The 21,710-nt window shown below is 36.9% G+C and overlaps 1 protein-coding gene across 3 annotated transcripts in view; it reads right to left on the bottom strand.

Annotated features, from left to right (window-relative positions):
• Window positions 1-21,710, bottom strand: part of ppt2b (palmitoyl-protein thioesterase 2b) — a 126,923-nt gene that overhangs the window by 60,554 nt on the left and 44,659 nt on the right. The gene's annotated exons all lie outside the window — the stretch shown is intronic.

Raw genomic sequence — 21,710 nt, 5'->3', positions numbered from 1 at the left:
ACAGCTTAAGTTTTTAGTGCTTTGTTTGAGGTTTTTAGTGCTCTGTCCTATCTATTATCAACATATAATAGATAGAACAGAACAAGAAAGGCAATTAATAATCTGTCATTGCGTCACTGCATTATGATATGAAAGGCTCAGTACAGTGTGGCACAAAACGCTTATGCGCATCCCGAGTGGAGAATGATGCGCTTAAAGCCACATGGAGTTACAGCGCACAGCGCATCGAGTCCGCATTGATGCAAGCTCTACAATACACTTCTTTTTGATAGTCAAAGCGGGGGTTACGTTTTTACACGTCGTACAGAATAACCCTAAAGGCACCAAGGTGGCGGTGCCACCGGCTTTATATTAAATATAAATATAGATGTGAGCAGCGATAAAGCGCCAAAGCCGGCGGTACCACCATCCCGGTGCCTTTGGGTAACTAAAGGCATCGGTGTTGCGGTGCCACCGGCTTGGGCCCGCAATCGCTGCTCGCAGCTATTTAGGGCCCAAGCCCTGAAAGGGCGAAGGCCCTATTGTTTTCCTTAGGATTATTCTTTTCTATTATTATTATTTAGGGCCCAAGCCCTGAAAGGGCGAAGGCCCTATTGTTTTCCTAACGATTATTAGGGCCCAAGCCCTGAAAGGGCGAAGGCCCTATTGTTTTCCTAAGGATTATTTTTCTTTACTATTATTATTATAATTAGGGCCCAAGCCCTGAAAGGGCGAAGGCCCTATTGTTTTCCTTAGGATTATTATTATTAGGGCCCAAGCCCTGAAAGGGCGAAGGCCCTATTGTTTTCCTTAGGATTATTATTAGGGCCCAAGCCCTGAAAGGGCGAAGGCCCTATTGTTTTCCTTAGGATTATTATTATTATTATTATTATTATTTATACGACTATTCGGGCACTTTTGGGGCCCTTAACATGCTCAAAAACTCTTGAAACTTAGCACACGGGTCAGAACCCGCGGCCATCAGGGCCGGGCTGAAGATGGTACCCGGGCGTGGCAGGGGGGCTAGACAGCGCCCCCTGGAACGGGGTCCGAAAACTTGGTCCATAAATCAAACACGCTTGCATGTAATAATATGAAACTCGGTGCACATATAGATCTCATCGTTCATATATACCTCATACTATTACTTTTTACCCCAGCCCAACAGGAAGTCGGTTATTTAGGGTTGTTCATAAAACACTCGCAATGGAATTTGAAGTACTACTCCTAGAGAATTCAAACTCACGGCACGAAACTCGGTCAGCATGAAGTCAAGGCATTGACGATGAAAGTTTGCGAGGGGATTTTTGATATCTCGAACGGTTTGGCCATGGCGAGGAAACGAAATTATGGCGAGAAACGTGAAACAGGAAGTGTGTTATAACTTCAGCATACATTAACTGATCTTGATGAAACTTCAGCAGTATGTTCGCTGTAAGAGGACGATCACATGGATGTGACTATTGTGAGTCAGAGTTATAGCGCCACCAACTGGCAGCAGGAAGTGTGTCACTTTCAAAATGCTTTGAACTCACCCTTTTATTTTTACCCGATGTGCTTCAAACTTAATTTGTATAATGTAAATACATAGCAGATGAAGACCTGTGAATGGATTCTTGATATCTTTGATACTGTTGCCGTGGCAACGCATCAAACTTTAAAATTCTTTTTTTTGATGATTTTGAGACTCTTAGCGGCTTTTGGGGCCCTTAACGGGTTTGAAAACTCTTGAAACTTTGCACACAGGTCAGATCCCACAGCCATCAGAGCCGGGCTGAAGATGGTACCTGGGTGTGGCAGGGGGGCTAGACAGCGCCCCCTGGAACGGGGTCCGAACACTTGGTCCATAAATCAAACACGCTTGCATGTAATAATAAGAAACTCGGTACACATGTTGATCTCATCGTTTCATCTATACCTCACGCTCTTACTTTTTACCCCAGCCAAACAGGAAGTCGGCTATTGAGGTTTGTTTGTAAAACGCTCGCAATGGAATGTGCAATACTCATCCTAGAGAATTCAAACACACGGCACGAAACTCGGTCAGCATGAAGTCAAGGCATTGAGGATGAAAGTTTGCGAGGGGATTTTTGATATCTCGAACGGTTTGGCCGTGGCGAGGAAACAAAATTATGGCGAGAAACGTGAAACAGGAAGTGTGTTATAACTTCAGCATACATTAACTGATCTTGATGAAACTTCAGCAGTGTGTTCACTGTAAGAGGCTGATTACATGGATGTGACTATTGTGAGTCAGAGTTATAGCGCCACCAACTGGCAGCAGGAAGTGTGTCACTTTCAAAATGCTTTGATATCACCCTCTTATTTTTAACCGATTTGCTTCAAACTTCACCTGTATAATGTAAAAATACAGCAGATGTAGACCTGTGAATGGATTCTTGATATCTTTGATACTGTTGCTGTGGCAACAAATCAAACTTTAACATTCTTTTTTGATACTTTTGGGACTCTTAGCATGCTTGAAATTGCTTGAAACAGATAGATACAGATAGCTCGACAGATACATCACATTTATTAGCCAGTAGGCATGTGCAACTTTGGCAAAAGATTAAAGTAATGTCAAAAAAGTAAACAGTAAACACTAAAAGCCTCATATCTTCTAAAAATGTAATTATACATCATTTGTTTCTAAATTAAATTATACAAATATTATAATTAAACCAGTTTTTCCCTTTTTTCATTTAAGAATTATGTTTACGTTCAAAAACAGCCAGAATGGTTTTAAAATTCAGAAGAAGAAAAAATAATCTGAGTCATACGTAGTGCTATACTGCCCTCTTGTGTTCAATATCAGGTAGGCCTATTGTGTATATTCCCACCGGTTAATCAACGTGTGACTCCGCTGGGACTCGGGAACTTTTAAATCGCTTACTTAAAACCGAAAGTCAAAATACAGATATCCGCACAAGACATTAATGTTGTGGAGTAGAGCAAGCATTTTAAATAAATTCCTATTAAGTAGGATTGAACTAAACAGAATGAACGTTCACTCTGTTCTGCTGGTTCCTCGCTGTTGGCGCGCACAGTTATGAATGCTTGTGCAGCCATGAGTTTTAGTTTAATTTTAAAATTAGCGCAATTTCGGGATTTGTATTATTTGAATTTATTTTTAAAAAACACAATGTTGAGTTTTATTGTAACACTGTTTAATCGCGCCCACGGTTATATTTTGTATATTATATATAATTATAATGTATTTCTGTATAAAATAATACTACAATAAAAAACACATTTGTGACCGACCTGATCCAGCAAAATTAGTCACAGTGACCCAAATTTAAAAATTGAGATTTTGATATTAATGGAAAGAGGACACTGTAAGCTTTCAAATGATACCTTGGTCATACCTTGAATGGTTGTAACGATATACAGATTTGAATTCTGGTCGTCTGCCCTTTTTTTCCAATTGAAAACCTAAGAAAATCGCTTTTAAAGTTTTTTTGCCCGTTTTTTTTTTTTTTTTTTTGATATCTTTCAAAATCCATAGCATTTTAAGGGATAAACTATTTATTTTATATAGCTTAATTTGACCAAATAGATTAACATATATAAATGCAATTTAACGAGGCTGAAACTCAACTTATTTTTAATTTTTTTGAAATAAATAATTAAAAAGTCACTTTTACAAAAATGTTCTAAAATCAGAAAGATTAAAGAGGAGTCAGAGAGAAATTCAGTTTTCATACGGATTAGCCCACATAAGCAGAGAGCAGTCTGTTTTCTTTCATTTTGAATGGTTGTGTTTAAAAGTAGACATTTCAATATATATGTCTGTGAGGATACCTTATACGCTGACTTTCGGTTCATGAGACAAGCTTCAGTTCACGTGCCGCGCGTCTCCGCGTCGTGATTAGGCCTAGCCTATTGTCTGCAATTTATTTCTTATTATTAAATCCTAGTAATTGGTTGATGAAACATTGATTTAAATTAAGATAATTATTTTAAAACGAAATTTACTTTAAAGAAAGGCTTTGTGCTTGCATGTTTAAGCTATGTGAAAGTTTTAGTGCTGCTTCCAGAGAACGGTCACGTTCGGATTGTTTTTCCTCATAAATGCGAACACGGAAAATAAAATAAAGATTTTATGTTCTGGAGAGAGTCAACCCTTCTTCATCGGGTGAGTATTACTTTTGGTTTGTGCAGTGTGGTTCACATAGGCCAATTTATTAAAATATTTAATTATCTGGGAATTGGATCTCCTCCATAATGCTGAAATTGCCCAATTTAAAAAAAAAATAGTAATAATTTAAGTTTTGTGGTGTAAGTCTACGTATTTTATAATGTTAACTTCAAATAATACTAATAGCCTAGTAATTTAAAGATGTTGTAGCTAGCATTGGGTCTGGACGTGAAGGATAACTTCGGGAGTTGAAGGGACGTGTCGGTGTCGTGATTCTGTCTTCTCACACCGCGACACAGGTTCGTGGATCTGAGTGTCGCGATCGTTACAGCCTTACATAGGCTATATTCTTCTTGCAGATAAATATACTCACGCAGTTTAGGTTAGAAGCCTCCAGTGAGTTCAACGTTTCAGGGGATAGGAAATGCTCAGAGGTGACGAAGGGAGTTGAGAAGAGCAATGTTTATTTCAGCGAATTTAAAGCTTTGACAACTTTAATCGTTATTTAAATACCTTTACTCAATTATCTCGACTACGAAACCCTGTGAGATTATTTTTGAATGTCTGTTCTTTGAAATTAGCAAAAAAAAAATTTTTTTTTTTTTTTTTTTTTTTTTGTTATTTCATGGTTTTTCCACATAATCGGCCCATATCTTAAAATGGAAGGTTGCAACTTCCGACTCATTTCGCCAGAGCGGGTCACATTTGATTTTTATTTTTTAAACAATGTAATGTGTAACCTAAAAATAAACAGATTATTTGATAAATGGTATATTTAAATCTCCATATTGTAGCCTAATATCTGCAGGGCAGCCTAGTCTTAATAAATGTATGCTTCATTTTTCATTAGTAAATTTGATCAATAAATTCAATAATTTAGAATAATAAGACACTATAGGGCTGTTACCCTAGGTAAGGCTGATCAAATTAAATCGGTTACACAATAATGTTACGAGATTGGTTTAACAGGAGTCAATTAAAAATCGCTGTAAAGAACGATACTTTTAAACATAACCCTAAATCACCATAAGGTGTCGCCAGATGACCGTCTTAATGAACGAGTCATGGATTCAAAATGCTGAATCATTCAGTAATGAGAAAACACATTGCTTTGAGATGCGCGATGGGTCGCTGTGATCTTTGTTTAACTATTTTCTCTGCTGAAACAGAAAAAAGTCAATATTGCATCTAAAAAGTCAATATTGCATATAAAATGTAAGTGACTTGACTTGTGTGTGTGACTATGTTTGTTGTAGTGAAAAGAGTTGCACCCTTGTTAAAGTTTAAGGCCTTGTGTTTTTGGATATATATCTTTCTTTCTTTTTTTACAAAATATGCATATAACCCATATATTTTAGATTTATTATTTGCTTTAAATTAAATTAAGATTGTATTTTTGGTAATTGAACCTGAATGAATTTAAAAATGAATGTGCTATATTTCAGATCATATATTTGTTTTTCTTAAAATTTGAACTAACTTTATTCTCAGCTGAATTATAAATATTTTATTTCTGTATCAATTAAAAACACATTTGATTTTTCTTTTTTAATCAATGTAGAATGTGTAACTGAAATATAAACAGAGTAGGGCTCTGTTTGAGGACAAGTAACTAAAACCAATGCGACATGATGAATGTTTGTTTCCCAAACCATCTCAGAGTAACAGCTTACTTTTCTTTCTTACTATATTCTTTCTTACTATAAACTGTGCTGTAGAGCTTGCATCAGTCAAAGCAGGGTTACATTTTGCATGTCGTGCACAATAAACCTAAAGGCACCAGGGTGGCGGTGCCACCGGCTTCATATATATATGTATATATACAGTATATATATATATATATATATATATATATATAGCTGTGATCCGCGATGAAGGGCCAAAGCCAGTGGCATGGCCACCCTGGTGCTTTTAGGTAACTAAGGAACCGGGGTTGCGGTGCCACCGGCTTGGGCCCGCCATCGCTGCTCGCAGCTATATTTATTATTATTATTATTATTATTATTATTATTTATACGACTATTCGGGCACTTTTGGGGCCCTTAACATGCTCAAAAACTCTTGAAACTTAGCACACGGGTCAGAACCCGCGGCCATCAGGGCCGGGCTGAAGATGGTACCCGGGCGTGGCAGGGGGGCTAGACAGCGCCCCCTGGAACGGGGTCCGAAAACTTGGTCCATAAATCAAACACGCTTGCATGTAATAATATGAAACTCGGTGCACATATAGATCTCATCGTTCATATATACCTCATACTATTACTTTTTACCCCAGCCCAACAGGAAGTCGGTTACTTAGGGTTGTTCATAAAACACTCGCAATGGAATTTGAAGTACTACTCCTAGAGAATTCAAACACACGGCACGAAACTCGGTCAGCATGAAGTCAAGGCATTGACGATGAAAGTTTGCGAGGGGATTTTTGATATCTCGAACGGTTTGGCCATGGCGAGGAAACGAAATTATGGCGAGAAACGTGAAACAGGAAGTGTGTTATAACTTCCGCATACATTAACTGATCTTGATGAAACTTCAGCAGTGTGTTCGCTGTAAGAGGACGATCACATGGATGTGACTATTGTGAGTCAGAGTTATAGCGCCACCAACTGGTAGCAGGAAGTGTGTCACTTTCAAAATGCTTTGAACTCACCCTTTTATTTTTTCCCGATGTGCTTCAAACTTAATCTGTATAATGTAAATACATAGCAGAAGAAGACCTGTGAATGGATTCTTGATATCTTTGATACTGTTGCCGTGGCAACGCATCAAACTTTAAAATTCTTTTTTTCATGATTTTGAGACTCTTAGCGGCTTTTGGGGCCCTTAACGGGTTTGAAAACTCTTGAAACTTTGCACACAGGTCAGATCCCACAGCCATCAGAGCCGGGCTGAAGATGGTACCTGGGTGTGGCAGGGGGGCTAGACAGCGCCCCCTGGAACGGGGTCCGAACACTTGGTCCATAAATCAAACACGCTTGCATGTAATAATATGAAACTCGGTACACATGTTGATCTCATCGTTTCATCTATACCTCACGCTCTTACTTTTTACCCCAGCCAAACAGGAAGTCGGCTATTGAGGTTTGTTTGTAAAACGCTCGCAATGGAATGTGCAATACTCCTCCTAGAGAATTCAAACACACGGCACGAAACTCGGTCAGCATGAAGTCAAGGCATTGAGGATGAAAGTTTGCGAGGGGATTTTTGATATCTCGAACGGTTTGGCCGTGGCGAGGAAACAAAATTATGGCGAGAAACGTGAAACAGGAAGTGTGTCATAACTTCAGCATAGATTAACTGATCTTGATGAAACTTCAGCAGTGTGTTCGCTGTAAGAGGACGATCACGTGGATGTGACTATTGTGAGTCAGAGTTATAGCGCCACCAACTGGCAGCAGGAAGTGTGTCACTTTCAAACTGCTTTGATATCACCCTCTTATTTTTAACCGATTTGCTTCAAACTTCATCTGTATAATGTAAAAATACAGCAGATGTAGACCTGTGAATGGATTCTTGATATCTTTGATACTGTTGCTGTGGCAACAAATCAAACTTTAACATTCTTTTTTGATACTTTTGGGACTCTTAGCATGCTTGAAATTGCTTGAAACAGATAGATACAGATAGCTCGACAGATACATCACATTTATTAGCCAGTAGGCATGTGCAACTTTGGCAAAAGATTAAAGTAATGTCAAAAAAGTAAACAGTAAACACTTAAAGCCTCATATCTTCTAAAAATGTAATTATACATTATTTGTTTCTAAATTAAATTATACAAATATTATAATTAAACCAGTTTTTCCCTTTTTTCATTTAAGAATGATGTTTACGTTCAAAAACAGCCATAATGGTTTTAAAATTCAGAAGAAGAAAAAATAATCTGAGTCATACGTAGTGCTATACTGCCCTCTTGTGTTCAATATCAGGTAGGCCTATTGTGTATATTCCCACCGGTTAATCAACGTGTGACTCCGCTGGGACTCGGGAACTTTTAAATCGCTTACTTAAAACCGAAAGTCAAAATACAGATATCCGCACAAGACATTAATGTTGTGGAGTAGAGCGAGCATTTTAAATAAATTCCTATTAAGTAGGATTGAACTAAACAGAATGAACGTTCACTCTGTTCTGCTGGTTCCTCGCTGTTGGCGCGCACAGTTATGAATGCTTGTGCAGCCATGAGTTTTAGTTTAATTTTAAAATTAGCGCAATTTCGGGATTTGTATTATTTGAATTTATTTTTAAAAAACACAATGTTGAGTTTTATTGTAACACTGTTTAATCGCGCCCACGGTTATATTTTGTATATTATATATAATTATAATGTATTTCTGTATAAAATAATACTACAATAAAAAACACATTTGTGACCGAACTGATCCAGCAAAATTAGTCACAGTGACCCAAATTTAAAAATTGAGATTTTGATATTAATGGAAAGAGGACACTGTAAGCTTTCAAATGATACCTTGGTCATACCTTGAATGGTTGTAACGATATACAGATTTGAATTCTGGTCGTCTGCCCTTTTTTTCCAATTGAAAACCTAAGAAAATCGCTTTTAAAGTTTTTTTGCCCGTTTTTTTTTTTTTTTTTTGATATCTTTCAAAATCCATAGCATTTTAAGGGATAAACTATTTATTTTATATAGCTTAATTTGACCAAATAGATTAACATATAAATGCAATTTAACGAGGCTGAAACTCAACTTATTTTTAATTTTTTTGAAATAAATAATTAAAAAGTCACTTTTACAAAAATGTTCTAAAATCAGAAAGATTAAAGAGGAGTCAGAGAGAAATTCAGTTTTCATACGGATTAGCCCACATAAGCAGAGAGCAGTCTGTTTTCTTTCATTTTGAATGGTTGTGTTTAAAAGTAGACATTTCAATATGTCTGTGAGGATACCTTATACGCTGACTTTCGGTTCATGAGACAAGCTTCAGTTCACGTGCCGCGCGTCTCCGCGTCGTGATTAGGCCTAGCCTATTGTCTGCAATTTATTTCTTATTATTAAATCCTAGTAATTGGTTGATGAAACATTGATTTAAATTAAGATAATTATTTTAAAACGAAATTTACTTTAAAGAAAGGCTTTGTGCTTGCATGTTTAAGCTATGTGAAAGTTTTAGTGCTGCTTCCAGAGAACGGTCACGTTCGGATTGTTTTTCCTCATAAATGCGAACACGGAAAATAAAATAAAGATTTTATGTTCTGGAGAGAGTCAACCCTTCTTCATCCGGTGAGTATTACTTTTGGTTTGTGCAGTGTGGTTCACATAGGCCAATTTATTAAAATATTTAATTATCTGGGAATTGGATGCTGAAATTGCCCAATTTAAAAAAAAAAATTAGTAATAATTTAAGTTTTGTGGTGTAAGTCTACGTATTTTGTAGGCTAATGTTAACTTCAAATAATACTAATAGTAATTTAAAGATGTTGTAGCTAGCATTGGGTCTGGACGTGAAGGATAACTTCGGGAGTTGAAGGGACGTGTCGGTGTCGTGATTCTGTCTTCTCACACCGCGACACAGGTTCGTGGATCTGAGTGTCGCGATCGTTACAGCCTTACATGGGCTATATTCTTCTTGCAGATAAATATACTCACGCAGTTTAGGTTAGAAGCCTCCAGTGAGTTCAACGTTTCAGGGGATACCCGGGAAATGCTCAGAGGTGACGAGGGGAGTTGAGAAGAGCAATGTTTATTTCAGCGAATTTAAAGCTTTGACAACTTTAATCGTTATTTAAATACCTTTACTCAATTATCTCGACTACGAAACCCTGTGAGATTATTTTTGAATGTCTGTTCTTTGAAATTAGCAAAAAAAAAAAATATATTTTTTTTTTTGTTATTTCATGGTTTTTCCACATAATCGGCCCATATCTTAAAATGGAAGGTTGCAACTTCCGACTCATTTCGCCAGAGCGGGTCACATTTGATTTTTATTTTTTAAACAATGTAATGTGTAACCTAAAAATAAACAGATTATTTGATAAATGATATATTTAAATCTCCATATTGTAGCCTAATATCTGCAGGGCAGCCTAGTCTTAATAAATGTATGCTTCATTTTTCATTTGTAAATTTGATCAATAAATTCAATAATTTAGAATAATAAGACACTATAGGGCTGTTACCCTAGGTAAGGCTGATCAAATTAAATCGGTTACACAATAATGTTACGAGATTGGTTTAACAGGAGTCAATTAAAAATCGCTGTAAAGAACGATACTTTTAAACATAACCCTAAATCACCATAAGGTGTCGCCAGATGACCGTCTTAATGAACGAGTCATGGATTCAAAATGCTGAATCATTCAGTAATGAGAAAACACATTGCTTTGAGATGCGCGATGGGTCGCTGTGATCTTTGTTTAACTATTTTCTCTGCTGAAACAGAAAAAAGTCAATATTGCATCTAAAAAGTCAATATTGCATCTAAAATGTAAGTGACTTGACTTGTGTGTGTGACTATGTTTGTTGTAGTGATAAGAGTTGCACCCTTGTTAAAGTTTAAGGCCTTGTGTTTTTGGATATATATCTTTCTTTCTTTTTTTTTTCTTTTTTTACAAAATATGCATATAACCCATATATTTTAGATTTATTATTTGTTTTAAATTAAATTAAGAATGTATTTTTGGTAATTGAACCTGAATGAATTTAAAAATGAATGTGCTATATTTCAGATCATATATTTGTTTTTCTTAAAATTTGAACTAACTTTATTCTCAGCTGAATTATAAATATTTTATTTCTGTATGAATTAAAAACACATTTGATTTTTCTTTTTTAATCAATGTAGAATGTGTAACTGAAATATAAACAGATTAGGGCTCTGTTCGAGGACAAGTAACTAAAACCAATGTGACATGATGAATGTTTGTTTCCCAAACCATCTGAGTAACAGCTTACTTTTCTTTCTTACTATATTCTTTCTTACTATAAACTGTGCTGTAGAGCTTGCATCAGTCAAAGCAGGGTTACATTTTGCATGTCGTGCACAATAAACCTAAAGGCACCAGGGTGGCGGTGCCACCGGCTTCATATATATATGTATATATACAGTATATATATATATATATATACAGTATATATATATATATATATATATATATATATAGCTGTGATCCGCGATGAAGGGCCAAAGCCAGTGGCATGGCCACCCTGGTGCTTTTAGGTAACTAAGGAACCGGGGTTGCGGTGCCACCGGCTTGGGCCCTTCATCGCTGCTCGCAGCTATATTTATTATTATTATTATTATTTATACGACTATTCGGGCACTTTTGGGGCCCTTAACATGCTCAAAAACTCTTGAAACTTAGCACACGGGTCAGAACCCGCGGCCATCAGGGCCGGGCTGAAGATGGTACCCGGGCGTGGCAGGGGGGCTAGACAGCGCCCCCTGGAACGGGGTCCGAAAACTTGGTCCATAAATCAAACACGCTTGCATGTAATAATATGAAACTCGGTGCACATATAGATCTCATCGTTCATATATACCTCATACTATTACTTTTTACCCCAGCCCAACAGGAAGTCGGTTACTTAGGGTTGTTCATAAAACACTCGCAATGGAATTTGAAGTACTACTCCTAGAGAATTCAAACACACGGCACGAAACTCGGTCAGCATGAAGTCAAGGCATTGACGATGAAAGTTTGCGAGGGGATTTTTGATATCTCGAACGGTTTGGCCGTGGCGAGGAAACGAAATTATGGCGAGAAACGTGAAACAGGAAGTGTGTTATAACTTCAGCATACATTAACTGATCTTGATGAAACTTCAGCAGTATGTTCGCTGTAAGAGGACGATCACATGGATGTGACTATTGTGAGTCAGAGTTATAGCGCCACCAACTGGTAGCAGGAAGTGTGTCACTTTCAAAATGCTTTGAACTCACCCTTTTATTTTTACCCGATGTGCTTCAAACTTAATCTGTATAATGTAAATACATAGCAGAAGAAGACCTGTGAATGGATTCTTGATATCTTTGATACTGTTGCCGTGGCAACGCATCAAACTTTAAAATTCTTTTTTTTTATGATTTTGAGACTCTTAGCGGCTTTTGGGGCCCTTAACGGGTTTGAAAACTCTTGAAACTTTGCACACAGGTCAGATCCCACAGCCATCAGAGCCGGGCTGAAGATGGTACCTGGATGTGGCAGGGGGGCTAGACAGCGCCCCCTGGAACGGGGTCCGAACACTTGGTCCATAAATCAAACACGCTTGCATGTAATAATATGAAACTCGGTACACATGTTGATCTCATCGTTTCATCTATACCTCACGCTCTTACTTTTTACCCCAGCCAAACAGGAAGTCGGCTATTGAGGTTTGTTTGTAAAACGCTCGCAATGGAATGTGCAATACTCCTCCTAGAGAATTCAAACACACGGCACGAAACTCGGTCAGCATGAAGTCAAGGCATTGAGGATGAAAGTTTGTGAGGGGATTTTTGATATCTCGAACGGTTTGGCCGTGGCGAGGAAACAAAATTATGGCGAGAAACGTGAAACAGGAAGTGTGTTATAACTTCAGCATAGATTAACTGATCTTGATGAAACTTCAGCAGTGTGTTCGCTGTAAGAGGACGATCACATGGATGTGACTATTGTGAGTCAGAGTTATAGCGCCACCAACTGGCAGCAGGAAGTGTGTCACTTTCAAACTGCTTTGATATCACCCTCTTATTTTTAACCGATTTGCTTCAAACTTCATCTGTATAATGTAAAAATACAGCAGATGTAGACCTGTGAATGGATTCTTGATATCTTTGATACTGTTGCTGTGGCAACAAATCAAACTTTAACATTCTTTTTTGATACTTTTGGGACTCTTAGCATGCTTGAAATTGCTTGAAATAGATAGATACAGATAGCTCGACAGATACATCACATTTATTAGCCAGTAGGCATGTGCAACTTTGGCAAAAGATTAAAGTAATGTCAAAAAAGTAAACAGTAAACACTAAAAGCCTCATATCTTCTAAAAATGTAATTATACATCATTTGTTTCTAAATTAAATTATACAAATATTATAATTAAACCAGTTTTTCCCTTTTTTCATTTAAGAATTATGTTTACGTTCAAAAACAGCCAGAATGGTTTTAAAATTCAGAAGAAGAAAAAATAATCTGAGTCATACGTAGTGCTATACTGCCCTCTTGTGTTCAATATCAGTTAGGCCTATTGTGTATATTCCCACCGGTTAATCAACGTGTGACTCCGCTGGGACTCGGGAACTTTTAAATCGCTTACTTAAAACCGAAAGTCAAAATACAGATATCCGCACAAGACATTAATGTTGTGGAGTAGAGCGAGCATTTTAAATAAATTCCTATTAAGTAGGATTGAACTAAACAGAATGAACGTTCACTCTGTTCTGCTGGTTCCTCGCTGTTGGCGCGCACAGTTATGAATGATTGTGCAGCCATAAGTTTTAGTTTACTTTTAAAATTAGCTCAATTTCGGGATTTGTATTATTTGAATTTATTTTTAAAAAACACAATGTTGAGTTTTATTGTAACACTGTTTAATCGCGCCCACGGTTATATTTTGTATATTATATATAATTATAATGTATTTCTGTATAAAATAATACTACAATAAAAAACACATTTGTGACCGAACTGATCCAGCAAAATTAGTCACAGTGACCCAAATTTAAAAATTGAGATTTTGATATTAATGGAAAGAGGACACTGTAAGCTTTCAAATGATACCTTGGTCATACCTTGAATGGTTGTAACGATATACAGATTTGAATTCTGGTCGTCCTTTTTTTCCAATTGAAAACCTAAGAAAATCGCTTTTAAAGTTTTTTTGCCCGTTTTTTTTTTTTTTTTTTTTTTTTGATATCTTTCAAAATCCATAGCATTTTAAGGGATAAACTATTTATTTTATATAGCTTAATTTGACCAAATAGATTAACATATAAATGCAATTTAACGAGGCTGAAACTCAACTTATTTTTAATTTTTTTGAAATAAATAATTAAAAAGTCACTTTTACAAAAATGTTCTAAAATCAGAAAGATTAAAGAGGAGTCAGAGAGAAATTCAGTTTTCATACGGATTAGCCCACATAAGCAGAGAGCAGTCTGTTTTCTTTCATTTTGAATGGTTGTGTTTAAAAGTAGACATTTCAATATATATGTCTGTGAGGATACCTTATACGCTGACTTTCGGTTCATGAGACAAGCTTCAGTTCACGTGCCGCGCGTCTCCGCGTCGTGATTAGGGCTAGCCTATTGTCTGCAATTTATTTCTTATTATTAAATCCTAGTAATTGGTTGATGAAACATTGATTTAAATTAAGATAATTATTTTAAAACGAAATTTACTTTAAAGAAAGGCTTTGTGCTTGCATGTTTAAGCTATGTGAAAGTTTTAGTGCTGCTTCCAGAGAACGGTCACGTTCGGATTGTTTTTCCTCATAAATGCGAACACGGAAAATAAAATAAAGATTTTATGTTCTGGAGAGAGTCAACCCTTCTTCATCCGGTGAGTATTACTTTTGGTTTGTGCAGTGTGGTTCACATAGGCCAATTTATTAAAATATTTAATTATCTGGGAATTGGATGCTGAAATTGCCCAATTTTAAAAAAAATTTGTAATTTAAGTTTTGTGGTGCAAGTCTACGTATTTTATAATGTTAACTTCAAATAATACTAATAGTAATTTAAAGATGTTGTAGCTAGCATTGGGTCTGGACGTGAAGGATAACTTCGGGAGTTGAAGGGACGTGTCGGTGTCGTGATTCTGTTTTCTCACACCGCGACACAGGTTCGTGGATCTGAGTGTCGCGATCGTTACAGCCTTACATAGGCTATATTCTTCTTGCAGATAAATATACTCACGCAGTTTAGGTTAGAAGCCTCCAGTGAGTTCAACGTTTCAGGGGATACCCGGGAAATGCTCAGAGGTGACGAGGGGAGTTGAGAAGAGCAATGTTTATTTCAGTGAATTTAAAGCTTTGACAACTTTAATCGTTATTTAAATACCTTTACTCAATTATCTCGACTACGAAACCCTGTGAGATTATTTTTGAATGTCTGTTCTTTGAAATTAGCAAAAAAAATTTTTTTTTTTTTTGTTATTTCATGGTTTTTCCACATAATCGGCCCATATCTTAAAATGGAAGGTTGCAACTTCCGACTCATTTCGCCAGAGCGGATCACATTTGATTTTTATTTTTTAAACAATGTAATGTGTAACCTAAAAATAAACAGATTATTTGATAAATGGTATATTTAAATCTCCATATTGTAGCCTAATATCTGCAGAATATCTCTGTTCGAGGACAAGTAACTAAAACCAATGCGACATGATGAATGTTTGTTTCCCAAACCATCTCAGAGTAACAGCTTACTTTTCTTTCTTACTATATTCTTTCTTACTATAAACTGTGCTGTAGATGCAAATCAGTCAAAGCAGGGTTACATTTTGCATGTCGTGCACAATAAACCTAAAGGCACCAGGGTGGCGGTGCCACCGGCTTCATATATATATGTATATATACAGTATATATACAGTATATATATATATATATATATATATATATATATATACAGTATATATATATATATATATATATATATATATATATATATATAGCTGTGATCCGCGATGAAGGGCCAAAGCCAATGGCATGGCCACCCTGGTGCTTTTAGGTAACTAAGGAACCGGGGTTGCGGTGCCACCGGCTTGGGCCCTTCATCGCTGCTCGCAGCTATATTTATTATAATAATTATTATTTTACTACCTTTTGGGCACTTTTGGGGCCCTTAACGTGCTCGAAAACTCTTGAAACTTTGCACACGGGTCAGAACCCGCAGCCATCAGAGCCGGGCTGAAGCTGGTACCCGGGCGTGGTAGGGCGGCTCGTCAGCGCCCCCTGGAACGGGGTCCGAACACTTGGTCCATAACTCAAACACGCTTGTATGTAATAATATGAAACTCGGTACACATGTTGATCTCATCGTTTCATCTATACCTCACACTCTTACTTTTTACCCCAGCCCAACAGGAAGTCGGCTATTGAGGTTTGTTTGTAAAACGCTCGCAATGGAATGTCATATACTCCTCCTTGAGCTTTGATCCAAATTCGACGAAACTCGGTCAGCGTGAAGTCAAGACATTGAGGATGAAAGTTTGCGAGGGGATTTTTGATATCTCGAACGGTTTGTCCGTGGCGAGGAAACGAAATCATGGCGAGAAACGTGAAACAGGAAGTGTGTTATAACTTCAGCATACATTAACTGATCTTGATGAAACTTCAGCAGTGTGTTCGCTGTAAGAGGACGATCACATGGATGTGACTATTGTGAGTCAAAGTTATAGCGCCACCAACTGGCAGCAGGAAGTGTGTCACTTTCAAAATGCTTTGATATCACCCTTTTATTTTTTTCCCGATTTGCTTCAAACTTCATATGTATAATGTAAACATACGGCAGATGTAGACCTGTGAATGGATTCTTGATATCTTTGAAACTGTTGCCGTGGCGACGCATCAAACTTTACCCTTCTTTTAGGATGCTTTTTGGATGCTTTTGAGACCCTTAGCATGCTTCAAAATGCATGAAACTCGACAGACACATCACATTTATTAGCCAGTAGACATGTGCAAAGTTTCAGAAACGGGTGTGGTGAGGGCTCAGTAGCGCCACCTTTTGACAAAAGTGGGGTTGTTAGTTTTAACTAGAGTTACAAAAATTGGTATGTATATTGTACTCCTCGAGCCGGACAACTTTCTAATTGACACTTATTAGCTAGGACCCACAGAAAGTCAGATATTTTTGTTTGAATATGGCCACTCTGAGCCTACATGTCTCTGTGTCTCTGTGTCTTTGGCTGGCTGGCTGACTGGCTGGCTGTCTGTGTGTGTGTGTGTGTGTGCAGGGGGAGGGGGCTTAACCATTTCACTGCTGTGTGTATGACCTGCATAAAGAAAATACATTTCTCAAGCCTGGTATTTTTTAAATAAGTTTTTATTTTTATTTTTTATAAGTAAAGGCATATAACTAGTTTAATTGTAGTGAATTGACAATAGTTTTATATAATTAGTTTATTAATCAGATTAACTTGGTCAATAAACTTGGTCTGAAAATTTGGTCCATAAATCAAACACACTTGCATGTAATAATATGAAACTTGGTACACATATAGATCTCATCGTTTCATATATACTTCACACTCTTACTTTTTACCCCAGCCCAACAGGAAGTCGGCTATTTAGGGTTGTGTTTAAAACACATGCAATGGAATTTAAATTATTGCTCCTAGAGCACTGAACCAAATTCGACGAAACTCGATCAGCGTGAAGTCAAGACATTAAGGATGAAAAAGTGCCACGGGATTTTTGATACCTCAAACGGTTTGGCCGTGGCGAGGAAACAAAATTATGGCGAGAAACATGAAACAGGATGTGTGTTATAACTTCAGCATACATTAACTGATCTTGATGAAACTTCAGCAGTGTTTTCGCTGTAAGAGACCGATCACATGGATGTGACTATTGTGAGTCAAAGTTATAGCGCCACCAACTGGCAGCAGGAAGTGTGTCACTTTCAAAATGCTTTGAAATCACTCTCTTATTTTTAACCGATTTGCTTCAAACTTCATCTGTATAATGTAAATACACGGCAGATGTAGACCTGTGAATGAATTTTTGATATCTTTGATACTGTTGCCGTGGCAACGAAACAAACTTTAACATTCTTTTTTGATGCTTAGCATGCTTAAAATTGCTTGAAACTCAACAGATACATCACATTTATTAGCCAGTAGACATGTGCAACTATGGCAAAAGATTAAAGTAATGTGAAAAAAGTAAACACTAAAAGCCTCATATCTTCTAAAAATGTAATTATACATCATTTGTTTCTAAATTAAATTATACAAATATTATAACTTCCCCAATTTTTCCCTTTTTTCATTTAAGAATTATGTTTACGTTCAAAAACAGCCAGAATTGTTGTAAAATTCAGAAAAAAATAATAATCTGAGTCATACGTAGTGCTATACTGCCCTCTTGTGTTCAATATCAGGTAGGCCTATTGTGTATATTCCCACCGGTTAATCAACGTGTGACTCCGCTGGGACTTGGGAGCTTTTAAATCGCTTACTTAAAACCGAAAGTCAAAATACGGATGTCCGCACAAGACATTAATGGTGTGGAGTAGAGCGAGCATTTTAAATAAATTCCTATTAAGTAGGATTGAACTAAACAGAAAGAATGTTCACTCTGTTCTGCTGGTTCCTCGCTGGTGGATCATATGATTACTTTGTCATAATCTATGACAAAAATGCTATCATAAACTATATTAATAATAGATAATACACATTGCTCTTATTTTTAAAAAATACATTCATGAAAAACAAGATAACAAAAATCATAAAAAGATATAGCCATGGCTGCTATAAATGTTTGAAATGCATAGGACAGATGTTTAATGACGCAGCAACATATAATTGAAAGGCAATTAATAATCTGTCATTACGTCACTGCATTATGATATTACGGCTCTAATACGGTGCAGCACAAAGCACTTATGTGCATCCCGAGCGGAGAATGATGTGCTTGAAGCCACATGAAGTTAGAGCGCATTGAGTCCGTATTGAAAAGTTCAAAGCACAAAGGAAATACATATTTATGAACAGTGTATTATACATTATATATCTATGCAATAGTTTATGGAGCCTTTTCTTTTAAAGGTTTTAAATTTCAGTTACTGTGTGCGTGAAGAACAATTATAGTGCTCTGACTCTAGTGTTGTAATCTAACCGACAGCGTCTGACACCCGGTAGAAAGTAACACGATTAAGTTACAGCAATAAAGTCCAGCAAGAAAAAGTTTCTTCATTCGAAAATATAGACCTTTAGACCTTTATCTTAAAGACCCAGTATAATAGGATTAACATTGAATCATCTTGAAGATCGTTTCATCATTGACTGTAACCGAATGCGACGTGCTGTTTGAATGCTGAATGGAGAATGACTGACAGGCGCAGAGAGGGAAAAGTTTACGTGTTCTTGAATTTAATGACTTAAATATTAATTTCTATATCACATAATAGCTTCAGAACACTTATAATACAGTACACAAAAACTTTATGGTACTTTAGAAAGTTTTTGTGCCTTTGTGCCTTACATAGAATAGTATATGCACAATATAGAATTTGAATCAGCCTCGTCAAAGATGGCAGTGTCAGAGCCGATACCGATCCTGAGTATCTAATCGGCGCACTTCTTTTCAACAGTCAAATTGAAATTGAAATTGCTTGAAACTCAACAGATACATCACATTTATTAGCCAGTAGACGTGCAAAGTTTCAGAAAAGGGCATGGTGCAAGGACTAAATAGCGCCACCTTTTGACAAAAGTGGGGTTGTTAGTTTTATCTACAGTTACAAAAATCGGTATATACATTTTACTCCTCAAGCCGGACAACTTTCTATTACATAGTCATTAGCTCGGACCAAGAGGAAGTCCGATATTTTGGTTTGAATATGGTGAGCCTCTCTCTGAGCCTATGTCCCTGTATAAAGCTAAGTTTGCCTATCCGGAATTAACATTGTAGATATCAACAACGTCTTTCTGTCTAGTCGTAATTACATTTTGGATAGTTTGTATTATCATTTAAGATATCTGTAACATAATTTTGACTAGTCGAAATGACAGAGTATGGCAAGCCGTTTTAACATTTAATCATGAAAGGGCCAAAGCCTTCGGCACCGCCACCCGGGTGCCTTTAGGTAACTAAAGGAACCGGGGTTGCGGTGCCACCGGCTTCGGCCCGCCATCGCTGCTCGCAGCTATATTTAGGGCCCAAGCCCTGAAAGGTCGAAGGCCCTATTGTTTTCCTTGGGATTATTTTTCTTTACTATTATTATTATTATAATAATTATTATTTTACTACCTTTTGGGCACTTTTGGGGCCCTTAACGTGCTCGAAAACTCTTGAAACTTTGCACACGGGTCAGAACCCGCGGCCATCAGAGCTGGGCTGAAGCTGGTACCTGGGCGTGGTAGGGCGGCTCGTCAGCGCCCCCTGGAACGGGGTCCGAACACTTGGTCCATAACTCAAACACGCTTGTATGTAATAATATGAAACTCGGTACACATGTTGATCTCATCGTTTTATCTATACCTCACACTCTTACTTTTTACCCCAGCCCAACAGGAAGTCGGCTATTGAGGTTTGTTTGTAAAACGCTCGCAATGGAATGTCATATACTCCTCCTAGAGCTTTGATCCAAATTCGACGAGACTCGGTCAGCGTGAAGTCAAGACATTGAGGATGAAAGTTTGCGAGGGGATTTTTTATATCTCGAACGGTTTGTCCGTGGCGAGGAAACGAAATCATGGCGAGAAACGTGAAACAGGAAGTGTGTTATAACTTCAGCATACATTAACTGATCTTGATGAAACTTCAGCAGTGTGTTCGCTGTAAGAGGACGATCACATGGATGTGACTATTGTGAGTCAAAGTTATAGCGCCACCAACTGGCAGCAGGAAGTGTTTCACTTTCAAAATGCTTTGATATCACCCTTTTATTTTTACCCGATTTGCTTCAAACTTCATATGTATAATGTAAACATACGGCAGATGTAGACCTGTGAATGAATTTTTTATATCTTTGGTACTGTTGCCGTGGCAACGAATCAAACTTTAACATTACTTATAACTAATTACCTTTAACATTACTTATAACATTACTTTTTTGATGCTTTTGGGACTCTTAGCATGCTTGAAATTGCTTGAAACTCAACAGATACATCACATTTATTAGCCAGTAGACATGTGCAACTATGGCAAAAGATTAAAGTAATGTCAAAAAAGTAAACACTAAAAGCCTCATATCTTCTAAAAATGTAATTATACATCATTTGTTTCTAAATTAAATTATACAAATATTATAACTTCCCCAATTTTTCCTTTTTTTCATTTAAGAATTATGTTTACGTTCAAAAACAGCCAGAATTGTTGTAAAATTCATAAAAAATAATAATCTGAGTCATACGTAGTGCTATAATGCCCTCTTGTGTTCAATATCAGGTAGGCCTATTGTGTATATTCCCACCGGTTAATCAACGTGTGACTCCGCTGGGACTTGGGAGCTTTTAAATCGCTTACTTAAAACCGAAAGTCGAAATACGGATGTCCGCACAAGACATTAATGGTGTGGAGTAGAGCGAGCATTTTAAATAAATTCCTATTAAGTAGGATTGAACTAAACAGAATGAATGTTCACTCTGTTCTGCTGGTTCCTCGCTGGTGGATCATATGATTACTTTGTCATAATCTATGACAAAATGCTATTATAAACCATATTAATAATAGATAATACACATTGCTCTTATTTTTGAAAAATACATTCATGAAAAACAAGATAACAAAAATCATAAAAAAATATAGCCATGGCTGCTATAAATGTTTGAAATGCATAGGACAGATGTTTAATGACGCAGCAACATATAATTGAAAGGCAATTAATAATCTGTCATTACATCACTGCATTATGATATCACGGCTCCAATACGGTGCAGCACAAAGCACTTATGTGCATCCCGAGCGGAGAATGAT

This window comes from Pimephales promelas, chromosome 18 (genome assembly GCF_988280905.1).
Source record: "Pimephales promelas chromosome 18, fPimPro1.hap1.1, whole genome shotgun sequence".
Taxonomy (NCBI): domain Eukaryota; kingdom Metazoa; phylum Chordata; class Actinopteri; order Cypriniformes; family Leuciscidae; genus Pimephales; species Pimephales promelas.
The sequence above is the reverse complement of the archived record's forward strand: the minus strand, read 5'-3'. Positions and strand labels throughout refer to the sequence as shown.